Below are 13402 nucleotides of genomic sequence, written 5' to 3' on the forward strand. Positions count from 1 at the left end.
TTGTTGCACTTTTTGTGCCAAGTCTTGGCCTAAATCTTTTAGCAACATCCTATCATACCCCACACGGCCTCTCCCTGATTAAAGGCCCAATGAAACACTTCTGTGGGTGTTGCTGGATGAGTTATATTAGCTAGTCTACGGATTGATAACTGAGAGTAACAACTCACACATGTTTTAGCAAGTGTCCTTCAAATTAGAGCAATTAAACATGTGTAGTGACTGCTGATGAACGATATTCTACAATTGTACCATAAACCTTGTTTTCAAAGAAAACTAAATGTAGTAGTTTACACCCGGATATTCAATCTTTGTTTTCATAGTTTTTATGAATATTAAAATCTTAATTTGACAGTGGATATTTTTCACGTTACAAACTGTTGTAAATTGCAACGTCTGTACTTTTATGTTCCCTTTGAAACTGTTTTAAAAATCCCACTTGAATTTTTTGCTTTTGTTAATGTAACTGAATTGGTTTGCTTCTAGAATTTTCTAAAGACCAAAGAACCCATTCATAACATTTGAAACACGAATCTCACAAAGCTGACACTTAATACACAAAATTTCAAATGAAGAAATATTTACTTGGGCTGGTTCACTGTCTTTAATAAAGGTTAGATTACGACCGCTCCTTTTTTACACTTTGGAGTTTGGGGGAAGAGGGGAGTGTACATAAGGGAAATATGTTAGAAATATATCAAAAATATATCATAACCATTGGTATCATCATAAAAGTCCCCATTGAAAACATAATCATTGCAGTCATCATTTGTATCATCGGCATCATTGCATTCACTAACTTCATACATCATTATCACCACGAATATCGTTATATCATCATATATGTACTTTAACTTGCTACAGCACAGGTGCTAAATCAGGAGTCCTATCTGAATTATTGCATTTATACGCTGTTAACATTATGAAAATAGGATTTCTCTTTTTATTGGAACACTGCCTTGTACAATGTAATGTGAACTTTGTTTTGGTGTGGGCATACCATCTTTTTTATGTGTGTGTAGGTGTGGACTGTGGTGAATATGAGGTATGTTATTACAGTATTTTTGGGCCTGTAATGTGTTGGTAAAATGCATAAGGGCCCTACAATAATGTTCAGAACTGTCTGTCTATCTACTTATGCAGCAGTGACATCTCCATGAGATTTACATAATGAGTGTGCACTAACGTGTACAGCTGAACCATTGAGAGCTTCCTTCAATAGAAGTGGAATTTTTTTAATGTTTACTACAACTCAACAGTTGTAGTAACAGAAACATCTACACACCACTGGCATTGTAATAACAACCTCGCATTACAATGAAGTTGTGCATGGGTATGTCTGAGGATTGCGTTTTGTTTTTCTCCAACGGCCTCATGAGTGGAACACAGTGAAGAGATAAACAACTCTTACGTTTTGGTAGCAGGCTTTAAACCTGCTAATGCAACACTAATGGCTAATCTATCGTAAGAGTGAACCGTGGATGTTGAGTGAGACATGAAAGGTTATTGATTTGTGACATCATTTAACAGTAAAGTAAAAATCTTATTCTACATTGAAAGGTAACTTTACTATATATTTCTCTGACACATATAGTACATGTTTTATGTCTTACAATCTGCTAAATGCCATTCCTATACCACTTTGTGTATTTTGTTTTCTTCTTCTATTTCTCTTTAACCAAAGCATATTTCTACCTGTTTTCAGACATACTCTTTCAATTGTCTAATTCAAAGGTGAAATAAACGTTAGGAGCGCTCTGATAGCCAGTATTAGCAAAGTGAACCAGGTGGATTTCTGGAGCAAGGATTTATATATGTTGCAAATATTTGTTGTTGTTGTTGTTAATATTTGTGAAAACAAAAGTAGCTACCTTTAGAGAGTTTGGGCTCTCTGCTCAGTACTAGTGTGATTTTTTTTAAGAAAATGGGTTTATACAGTTCGGAAGTAGTATTAAAACAAATGCATGCATATATCATGTGCAATTATGCTCTTTATCGAAACTTGAATGATTGGATTCACTATAAGTGAAAGCAGGCTAAAAAATAAATAAACACAAGATAAAGAGTGACCCCCCATCCCCCATCTGTACCATAATAGTCTCTAAACCCCCAGCCAACACCACTCTTAACTCATATCCCAATAAATACTTTAATTTGAGATAATAATTTGGTCTTAATTTCTCCTCGCCAGTAGCAGCACTCCCAGCAAGACGGCACCTGCAGCTATAACGGCACCACCAATGAGAAACGGTTTCAGCTGTTCCAAAGAGTCTGTGCCGGAGGCCGCAGCCTCGTCACCTGCTGCTGCTGCTTCAGCTTCTGCTGCCCCATCCTGGGGAGGAGGATGCTCCGGCTCGGGGGCTGCAGGGGCTGCAGGGGCTGCCGGAGCTGCAGGAGCTGCAGGGGCTGCAGGTGCAGGCTCAGCTTTGCGTGGGGCTGCCAGCTCCTTCTTCTCTGCTTTAGTTGGCGCCTTGGGTGCCGAAGCCCCGGACTTGGCCTTGGCTTCCATCGACTCAAAGACAGAGGTGTGGTCTGGTCAGGAGGAGTCTTTATTTGGTCAGCTCTGTGCTGCTTCACTGAGGAAACACAGCAAACAAGACGGCCAGATTATCCCTCTGATTTAGGCTCAGCCGGCGTTTTATCTGCTGTGCTGAATGTAGAGACATAGGCATTCGAAGGAGGCCTTTAAAATCGTGTGTTCACTGTACAGCGGTGAAAGCAGTCGTGTGGTGGCGGGGCCCTATATGTGACCTTGGAAACACATGACATTGATGGGAACACGCAGACGCTCAGAGGACAGGGAATAGTTTATTTTGGTCTAGGCAGCTGTGAGAAAATCTTCCAGTGAAAAAATAATGTCCCAGCATCCTGTGTGCTGATTTTTCTTGGGAAATGTGTCAGTTTTGAAATGGCTGAAGATGGAACTGCAGCTGCAGAGATTATTCAACGTCTAGGACTGAATATGTATTTCTATGATCCCAACGTGTGCCCGATCTACAGGCAATACTGTGTGGATTTAATCTTTGCCCCCTGTCTCGCTCTCAGTTGTCTCTGTAAAACTGCACAAATCATGCGTGCTAAATGGAGGACAAGATGGAGGAAACAAATAAGGACCACCATGACTGCAAGGAAATCAGTGAAAAGCAAATGGAAAAACAACAAAGCCTGCTAAAAATGTATTGAGCACATCATAGCAACTTGCCATTTACAGAATGTAGGCCTTACACATCTTTAAAAAAATGCTCTAAATCCTGCACTGATGTGATGAGAGGAAATAAGGACGCAACATACCTCTTCAGCACGTCTGTAGATGTTTCAAGAACAACAGATGGATGAGTAAATGTCTTGGTGAAAAGGTCTTTAGTTTACGAAAGAGGAAGATGGATGGAGGACACTAAAAGCAGGAGGGAGGAGAAATAGAGAGGGAGAGACTGGGATATACCATCTAGTCCCTGAAAACAGGGGGTGTCTGTTGCACCACTCTAAAAGCCAGGATGTCATCAAATTACATAACTGCTTCTTTTTTTTTAAAGAATATTCATTAAGTTTGTATGCCTAGAAAAACGTTTACTTCAATTTTACACCAGTATGGTGCAGTGGGAGAGAGCATTTAGAAAATGTAACTTGAATTGTTTTGGATGTGTACTCAAGCAAATTTGATTTCAGATTAAACAGTTACTTAAACTGTTTAAAATGCTGGCTTTGAGTGTGGTTGAGGGGGGGTATTATTGGCTGTCTTGAGCATACAATCATTTTCCAGCGTGTTTAAATGTCAGAAACTTATTTCTGACTTTGACGTATCTGCTTTGTGTAGGAATCACAACTGAGGACAGCAGACCGTATATTGTTTATCTGTGGTACAGAACCTTCACATAATAGTCTTTTTTTAGAGCTTACAGTGCCAGCCTCTTTAATGTGCATATGCGGCGTGTAACCACTTTGGCTGCACTAATGTTGTGCAGAGGGCTTGAGTAAGAGCTCTCTTTGACCCAAAAAAACATATGCGTGGTGCAATTCCAACTATTAAACTCACACATGCAGTACAAGGACAGTTTATTGGAAGGTAAAAATGCCCTTCTCTGCATTTCTCCCCACAAGCAAACACTCCCGTGAAACCCATTATCTTTCCTTCTGTCAGTTCCCATAAGAGGGTTGGACCCCGAATGGGTGTAACCTTGCATCACGCACACGTATGCTGTGTAATGTGGGAACTATTGCAATAAAGCAACAACAGAAAATTCCTTTACGATTGACAACGCCGGTGACACGCGGCCCTGCATCTATTTTAAGAATGAAGTTATCCGCCAAATAACCGGGAGCGCTGAGGTCAGAGGGAAAAGTCCCGGGCGACTGGACCAGGAGGGGTTCTGATCAGGTGTTTCCCTACTAACTAGCAGTGGCGTAGTTTTCACTTATCCGCCTGCATCTCCCCGCCATATATGCGGTGTATATTCTGCGTGACGCGGAACCACGCCCAGTATACGTCTAAAAAAAGACGGTCGTCTGCCAAGATGGAAATCGGTTCCGCACGGAGACGTCGTTGAAATGGATTCGAGTTGAAGCGAATGCCGGAGCGAGTCGGTACGGAACCTACTTCTGTAAGAAAAAAAAGAAATGGGAAAATTTAAAGATTCAACGAGTCCACTTCATTACAACCTGATATGGATTTGAATTATCCCTGATATTCAAAGCACAATTTAATGTGTTAATATGAGGGATACGAAGTGACAATAAGTTGTTGTTAACACCTTTAAGAACTCCCGCCACACGTCCAATTTCTCACGCAAAAACCCCCCAAAACAACCGGACTTCGGTCCGAGCGGCGTTGGTTCGTCTCCCCGACGGTAGGTGGCCGCCGTGTCCACGCCCGACAGAACCCCACTCCCAAGGCTTCCTGACAAGTTGGCAGCTCCGCATTATCTAAGCAGTCAAATCGCCCTCTCAAGCCTCGAGTCTTTCTGGTAAAAAGCCAAGAACGAGGAGCGGCAACCTCCCGGAAAACAGCGCACTCTTTGATTCCGTGGCAGGATTCCTTGATTTTTTTTTTACAGAAACCACCAGTGGCGCCGTTTCTCCGCGCGAGCCGCCAAAGTGTCCTCCGGACTGACGTTTCGTGAAGAAAAAAAAAACCCGGAGTCAGGTGTGCGCAAACGGGAACGCCGTACGCTATTGGCGCAGGCTGACGCGGAAAAGGGAATAATAGCCGGTGACTGCGTGTTTTTTCCCTTTTTTTTCTCTCCCCCGGTGGGAGAAGCGTCCGAGGGGTTGGGCCGGATCCTGTGGAAAACGCTGCCTCCGTTCAGCTGCTTTCCGCACCGGGGGTTCGGGAGTCGTCCGGCGGACGGCACGCACAAGCTGCCGACCACAACGACAGATTTGAACGGCTCTTCTCGTTCATCACCCCCCCCCCCCCCACCACCACCACCACCACCCCCACCACCTCCAGCGACGCCGCTACGCTTCTTTGGATAGAAGTCATCACGACGTGGGAAATGTACCCACGCTGAATTGAAACTGCCACGGCGCGTGACGGACGACGCGTTGCGATTACGCGGAGGGAGCCGGGCGAAGGCAGTCGGGTCCTCCCCAAGTGGGGGCTTTGCAGAGCGACATCGATGGCATGCATCAGCCGCCCCGCACCCGGGCGAGCCCCCTGACGTCCGCGGATCCATTCATCGCACCCGCCGCAATGACGTCCTTACGGTTATCATAATAATTGTATCGGAAAAGGGCATTTGCGAGTAACCCCCCCCCCCCCACACACACACACACACCCCCCCAAAACAACCTCTGGGCCGGGGGAGAGTGAGGCTGGTGGCGTCGGCAGTCGGACGGATATGGGCGCGCGAGCGGGACCGATGCAGCGGCTCCTGGCGAAGCACCGAGAAAACACAGGTGAGCGGCGGCGATGGGGCGACCGGCCCGAGTGACCCGTCCGACCGATGAGTACCCGCCTCCGGGCGCACGCTGCGCGGCGTGACCCGGCTCGTTAATCCCTGCTTTAGTGCCGGTCGGAGACACGTCTCTTAGGCCACATCTCTATTAGCTATGCAGGCCCGCGAGATGCCACCTAAGGCGTCCGGGATGATCATCCGAGATTAGCCGCCGCCGCCGCGGATCTCCTCGCTGTAATCACGTTGTTGCACACGGGAACAAACCGCGGGACTGCAGCTGAATACATAGTTCAGTGGTTCAGCTATAGTTTGTTCTTTTTGTTCTATAAAATGCCAAGATAATAGTAAATGCCCCATACAGGCTAAACGAGTCCAAAGGCACAGCATGTATTGGTTTAAAGTACTGCCAGTACTTTAAACCAATACATGCTGTGCCAGTAGTTTTTTTCTACTTGCATTTCTAAAAGGAGACTTGACCAACCGGACTAAGCAGACGGCGTGCTTTTGGTTGGTAAGCAGATTGTTTCCTCTTTAAGAAAATGAACTGGCACAGCATCATTAAGGGGAATGTCACGCCTGTTTATCACTCACGCTAAAAATATTTGGCTGATGATTAGGGCCCTCCTTTCCTCACAGTCTTCCAGTTGTGTCCATTGCAACATTCCTGCGTTAAGTTTCAGCATACATTCGATTCATGGGTGCCAAATGGTAATAACGAGGACCGCGCTCAGCTCTAAATGCTTTGTAATGTCAATAAGGTGATAATCCAGTATAAGACAGTTTCATGTGTTCCATTAGCAAAACAAGAGATGCTAATTAAATCAGAGTCATGACACTCAAAGTGGAACATATTCTAGTTTAGACCAGTTGTAGTCTTCTGTTTAAGCTCAAGTACGCGTGGTGTTCTTCCTTTTACTTTCCGTCTATTGACTACGAGAAACAACAATTAAAAAATAAAATCTATACAAGCCCATGCACGTGAAGCTGCACCAACACCAGTGTTTACACCTTGTTCCCCGGCATACCTGTAGACTTGCACTCTAACCAAGTGCATCCAGGGAGATATACAGTATGTTGTCTCCAAAACCAACGTGTGACCTCTCCTCGTGCCAGAAAACGTGCTCCTCTTCTGTAATACCCACTAATTCTTTTTGATGATTTGATTGGACGGGCCCCAGTGTTTGGGTATTAACAGGTATGCAAGGAATTACACGGCTCTGGGACGAGGTCGCAGCCAAGTAGAGCATTCTGCAGCATTAAACACGCGGTTATTGCTCATGTATGTAACTGTGAGCACAGCCTTACATGAATGTATGAAGTCCTGTTACGTGTGTGTGTGTGTGTGTGTGTGTATGGAGGATGGTTAGTTCAGATCAGGGATAGTGAGTTTGTCTCCAGGACCGGTTACAATCTATGTAATTATACGTGGCAACAGACATCCTTTAACAGCTATAAATAGGCGAGTCCTAAGTTTGGTAGCCAAAGTTGTATGTGTTGATGGGACTTTTAAATCTCAGCGGGCCATACTTTGCTGCGTCGATCGATGACTTGTAACGAGCACTTGAGAAACAGAGAAACAAAAGTCAATTTTGGAAAGACGCTGCACTCCCACATTAAATGGAACGTGCCATCCGTTAATTAATTTGTTTACACATATCAGCTGAACAGTGTGTGAGTGAGTTGACTGAAACCTTTACACTAAATTAAACTGCAAATATATATCACAAAAAATAAATTATTATTATTAATTATTATTAAGATTGCCAGTTGCCTCCTTCTAATCATTTGTCAAAGATGGAGCTCATGAGAGTTAACTATCCCATTAACATTTTTAAGCGCGTCATTGGACCTCCGATCCAGATAAGCCGTATGGAAAAGGCCATCACTGTGTTATAAGTATTGAGGATCCGGCTGCCAAGACATTTATAGACAGTGTGAAAAATGTGAATGTGTGAGAAAACACCAACTTAAAGAACCACAATGCCATCAGCACTCTGCTGACAACCGTAGGGATGCAGGAGAAAAACTACTGCAGCTGTTTTCAGCGTCTGACCAGATACAATGAAAAACAGATCTGTTTGTGGTTTTTGTGTGCTGGTGTGGTGACATATGCGGTGTGCCGCCGACAGGTTGGCACACCGCATATGTCACCACACCAGCACACACAAAAAACGTAATCGGCACGCAAATGCACACATGCGATGTGCAGTGCACATACTATCACATCAACTGAGGTAGGAGAAAATGGAGTGGGAAGAGGTGAAAGGGATTGAGTGGGTGGCAGTGGGAGAAAAAGATGGAGAAAGAGGCAGAGGGAGAGTAGGAGTGAGTGGCACATGGCTTTCAGTCTAAAAAAAGATGAGCAACACCAAAGCAAAACCAGAATCTGGATTAGCTCGATAAGGGAAAGGAGGAGGGCGGACGGGGGGGGGAAGCTCGAGGAGAAAATGTAGGTTTCTTCTGCACCGCAAATGGTACAGATGCACACACTAGGTTTCATGCTCATGGATGTCCTCTAAAATATGAATACTGAATGAGTGTGTGGGTAGAAGGAGAGCGCAGGAGGACGGGAAGGCGAAAGGCGAGATGGAGATCGGAGATGGACGAGATGCTTTAGGATGGACAGAACGCTGCTGTGGTTTGACGGAATGGGAAGAGACGGGAGCATTAGAGACGACAGTAAGCAGAGCCGGGCATGTGACGAGTGCTGGAGAGAATCTCGATCTGAGCGGAATGGAACGGTGACCCGGCAGAAAAAGAGAGAGGCCGCACCAGATGGACGTACAACGGAGAGCAGAGGAGACGGAGGGATTTTAAGGCTGTTGCATTCAAGCCATCACGCTAATTTTCTTAAGACATCGTGCCCAACACCTCACTGCACAGTGAACCAGCCTTTAAGCCAACACACTCAATGTACACGGCAGGATCTGGTTTGATCACCAACCTCATAATTAGATGGTCTGAACTATGATGCTTCAGTAGCAAATGGAACATCTGTAGGGCCTGCTGTGTGTATTAATCTTTCATGAATTATGAGATTAGAAAGTTCTCATCAACGGGTGTGTGTGTGTCCATCCGTCTGTGTGTGTGCGTCGCTCGCCTACAGTGGTGGTAAAGGAAAGCTTTATCTGGGAGACAATGTGATAGAAAATAATGAGTTTTCTACCACCCGGCGGTGCCCTAAAGTTTGTCCCGATGCTGCTGTTGCTGCAGCAGACTAAGTGTCAGTGAGATGGTAAGATACAGAAACACCTGAGCGGCTCATCATACCAGAACTATGTGTGTGTGTGTGTGTGTGTGTGTGTGTGTGCTGCCCAAATAAAGACTTAACAGCTACATTTAGAATATTCCATATAGTGTTCAAATACTTGTGTAAGTGGCTTTGAATAGCATGTGTGGGCAGAACTATGTGAATGCGCTCCCTGTATGATGCCGCGCTGCATGCCGTTGCCCCGTTTGTCTCATGTCCATGTCACACACAAAGACATAATGACGGACGGGGAGCGCCTGTCATTGTCGTTGCATCATTGTCGTTGCATCATTGTTGTTGCGTCACGTGGGTCAGGGCCTGGGCCCGGCGCACAGTAGCGCGCTGTGCGATGGACAAAAGCATTGCTCGTGCGCAGGAACGTGTCACGGCCTTTTCACAAAGCGCGTGTCATTTGGAGTCACCGAGTCGGGTGGAGAGGGACGGCGATCATGGCGATCATGACAGAGGTGGCCTTAAAGGTCAGGCTTTAGACATTTAGGTGTTCTCTTGATCTCAGGTTAGGAACACTGTGGGGGGGGGGTCTGGTGTGTCAGCTTCAGGTGCTGGAACAGAATTGTATTTATTGCTTGGGGGCTTTTAATAAGGGTTTTAATGAGATTGGCTCAACTGGCTGCCGACTCTGAATCAGGTTATCATTTACATTATATTAGCAACACATATGTTTGTTGAATAACTATTCTCAGTGATATGAAAATGGTGTTTAGTGGAATAAAACAAAAAAAGAAAAAAATCATATCTTAAATTACAGTAAAGGGAGAGGTGAGGAAGACATGCTAAGCTTGTGACATTGTGGTTATACAGGCTTCTGATAACATTCATAGTTATTAAAACGGTTTATATGAACCCTTTCCCCCACAATTAATGAAATGTGCAAATGTCCATTTAGTGCAAACATATATCCATACATTGTGTCCGAGCTCAAAGGCTGTTTATTTACACAAACCGGGAAAGTTTGCATAAAACAAAAGCAGAGATGATTTACCAATTTACAAAATCCCTATCAATTCTAAACACATTTGACTGTTTCCAAAACCACGGTACATTTGTTGTAGACTATGTCTTGTAAAGTGAAATTGACATCCACGTCACTATGTTACAACTTTGCTATAAACAAGCTGTGTGGAATCAAACTGATAACGGAAGTCCTATCAGTCCTGACTCTGTAGTTTCTTTTCTTTTTGGCCTGTTACTTCTCACGTCGGATTTCATCACAAAAACATGACATGTTCATGTGGGGGTCTGAGCTTGTGGTTGAGTTTTGCAAAGTAGAATTAGTCAACAATGCATGTAAAGTCTCATTTTTGCAGCTGGATAGGATTTGCGTATTCTTTTTATCTGGCAGCCACCATTTTCACAAGAATGCTGCATTTCACACTCTACTAGCCACCTTTCAAGTTGCTGCTTGTTTTTCTACTTTCTGAAGATATGCAGTTTTTCTGATTGCACATTTTTCATAGAAAAAGAAATCCGCCTTCCTGTTTCAATCAGAAATTGCCGGTTGGTTAAGGAAGTTAAGTGTACTACAAAAGTACACTTTACTATAGAAGTATGAAATTCAAACTGCTGAATGTAAAGCTTAGTGATCACCGTTGCGGAAGCAGTCAAATTGCTTCCCCTAATGTCAGTCAATGACAGTAGTAAGCTTAAAAGCAGCACTAATAGGCAAACCCATGTGTAATGGATGGGAGAGCCATTATGGAGGCATCTGGTGAGGATGAGGGCTGGAGGTGTTGACTGATGACCAGCGTCCTCCTCCATGAAGCAAGGCCTGCACAGCCCCGACTGCCAACGGTCAGCTAATTAGTTGCACACAGAACTTATTAATGTCTGTCAGTTTACCTGGAGCCATTACCTATATTAAGATTATTAGGCTAGCGTTTCTTCTAAAAAGCGCTTCGTCAAAAAAGGAGAGAAAAGCGGAAAATGGATTCACTGATTGTTACCGGGGACAATTTCCTGAGGTGCTCTATGTACATTGATCTCCATAGAACCCCGGGAGGGATCATTCGGGATTATTAACTGCCCTCAGAGTCTGTTGCCTCGGGTGATTCCTTACAGAGGCTCAAAATGTGCGAATACCACCTCAGTACAGATAGAATACACGTATCGTTGTCCGGTCTGCTCAGGGTTGCTAATGATTTATAAGACTGTATCCAGGATTTGCTGCTTCTCTCTGTTCCATCAATATAGAGCGCTTGTCTTTGCACAGTGTTTCATACACTTGAGCAATCATGATGCTTTAAAAAAAAAAAAAAAAAGGCCATAAAACCTGTAACTTGAAAACCATAAATCTCCCAGCACATGATGTGCTCGTCTCCATCTCTGTGAGCTGAACGGGACATTTAACGGATGGATGCATGGGCAGATGGATGAAGCTGGCACTACTAACTTATAAGAACTTTACTGGGGAGATCAACACGTACTACTTCTAAACGTTCACACTGTAACTCTCTGTTGTGATCCTGTTTATAGTTGTTTTTTTTCCACAGTAGAGGTCACGGTTGGGAGTTTGATAAAAAGCCTGGAGGAGAGTGCTGATAACAGGCTCCCTGGAGGACGTGCGCACCTTCTGCATTCAAGAGATCTCCTTGATTTCATCGGCCTAATTGTTTTGCCCTAAATAAGTCACGGGGGAGGGCAGATGTTCCCCCTCTTCTTCTCCTCCCTCCCTCCCTCCCTCCTCCTACTGTCCTCTTTAATGTTACTCCAGCCCGGATAGAGTCTCACAAGTCCTCCACTGTCTGCCGTTACCTAAAAGCTGTAATCTGTGGGTGAAGAGTTGTGTCACCCCAAACGTATTGCTCGAGTCTCCCTCTGGAGCTTTGGAGTTTTACAAATAATCACAGCAAGCACTAAAGCTTGAGAGGGAGGTTTTCCGGGCTGATTTCACTGTGTCATCAGTCTTCTTTTGTTGATGGTCTGCCACTCGGTGAAACCACCTGCTGTCGTGCTTTCATTGGACAGAAGACCTGCACACTGTCGCTGCTCGTGGCTGGACTCTACACCTCTACACGCCAATCGGGATCACCTGCCAACACCAACTCTCGGGTTTAGTCGCTGTGAAAACAATTCTCTTGCCACTAAAACACGGAAAGGATTAGTCGTCACTGGGCATAAAGTGTCCCGTATTATTTTAGCCCATTCCACGGAATCACTTGGCCGGTTGTTTTCTTTTTACCGTGCAGTATTTAAATTGATAAGATAAGAGAAGCACCATAACACGTGTTATGCAGCAGCCCTGCAATGAATACGAGTTTCATGAAGCTCACCTCGTGGTGGAGATTCAACTTCATTACCGTGTAAGCTATAGTTTTATTGTGCTTTTCATTGAGTGATGGTGTTGATGAGGGTCTAATCATTGTGGCCACTATTGGGAGGTAAGCACTTCATTTAGACAAGTAGAAATCTTAGCTGTGCAATTACCAGCAGCCAAATAGTTTCCTATTTGCGTGAATACAGTGGGTGTGTGCTTGATTAATGTCAATCCAAAGGCCAAACCACTTCCACCAGTCATTTCTTTCTCTCTACGGAATAGAAGAGAAGTTAATAATTGCCATGTACTGTCCCCTGTTGGAAGTGATCCACTTTTAGCTGAAGCTTAACATCTTTTGACTTGACTCACATTAGCAAACCTCTGCACTCATCGTGATGCGTGAGTCCAGTCTCCAGCTTTAGCAATAGCCGGGTAATAGTAATAGTTATAGAGACTGTGTACACCAAGACGCATTGTGCATTTGAGACCTAACAAGCATGCTGAAGGCATTTCTTCCACCATAAAACTTTGCCAATTGATTTTGAAGAAATCTGAAACCTACATCGTTTGAATGCATTTTGAATCCATTCTGACAGCAAGGTCTTCAGTGCTTTGGGTGTGTTCACTGAAGGAGAAGAAGGGACGGTGGAAGGTATTTGTCCTCAGAGGAAATGCCAGTGTTTTCCTATAGTACTCCACATGCCCCTACTGAGAGCTGTGTAGGTGGTTGCACAAATGCCTCAATGAATCAGTTTTTTTCTCTAGGCCTGGTTCCTTCAATCAAAGGTAATTACGGTGTAACAGTTGATTATGCAGAAGAACAGTTTGTTCATATTTTAAGATCATATTAGCTGGATGGTGCCTTCTCCTCCGTCTTGATCAAACTATAAACCTATTTTCAAGCGTCTTTGCGGGGTGAGATAGTATAATGAATACACGTAATACATCGTTCAGTTTAGATCAGTGGATTGGTTGGTGGGAAGGTTT

The 13402-nt window shown here is 44.3% G+C and overlaps 1 protein-coding gene and 1 long non-coding RNA gene across 3 annotated transcripts in view; one reads left to right on the top strand and one right to left on the bottom strand.

Annotated features, from left to right (window-relative positions):
• Window positions 1-582: 582 nt before the first annotated feature.
• LOC144385309 (uncharacterized) lies at window positions 583-3491 on the bottom strand. The gene is made up of 2 exons (XR_013451535.1): window positions 3289-3491; window positions 583-2573 (listed from the first exon to the last, which is right to left on the bottom strand). It is a non-coding gene; the product is annotated as an uncharacterized LOC144385309 (long non-coding RNA).
• A 1432-nt stretch (window positions 3492-4923) lies between these two features.
• dagla (diacylglycerol lipase, alpha) overlaps window positions 4924-13402 on the top strand; it is a 29089-nt gene continuing 20610 nt past the window's right edge. For both annotated transcript variants that reach the window (XM_040161533.2, XM_040161542.2), the window contains exon 1: window positions 4924-5892. The gene's annotated coding sequence lies outside the window, so the exon portion shown is untranslated. The remainder of the gene's footprint in view (window positions 5893-13402) is intronic.

Source organism: Gasterosteus aculeatus, chromosome 12 (assembly GCF_964276395.1).
Source record: "Gasterosteus aculeatus chromosome 12, fGasAcu3.hap1.1, whole genome shotgun sequence".
Classification (NCBI taxonomy): Eukaryota; Metazoa; Chordata; class Actinopteri; order Perciformes; family Gasterosteidae; genus Gasterosteus; species Gasterosteus aculeatus.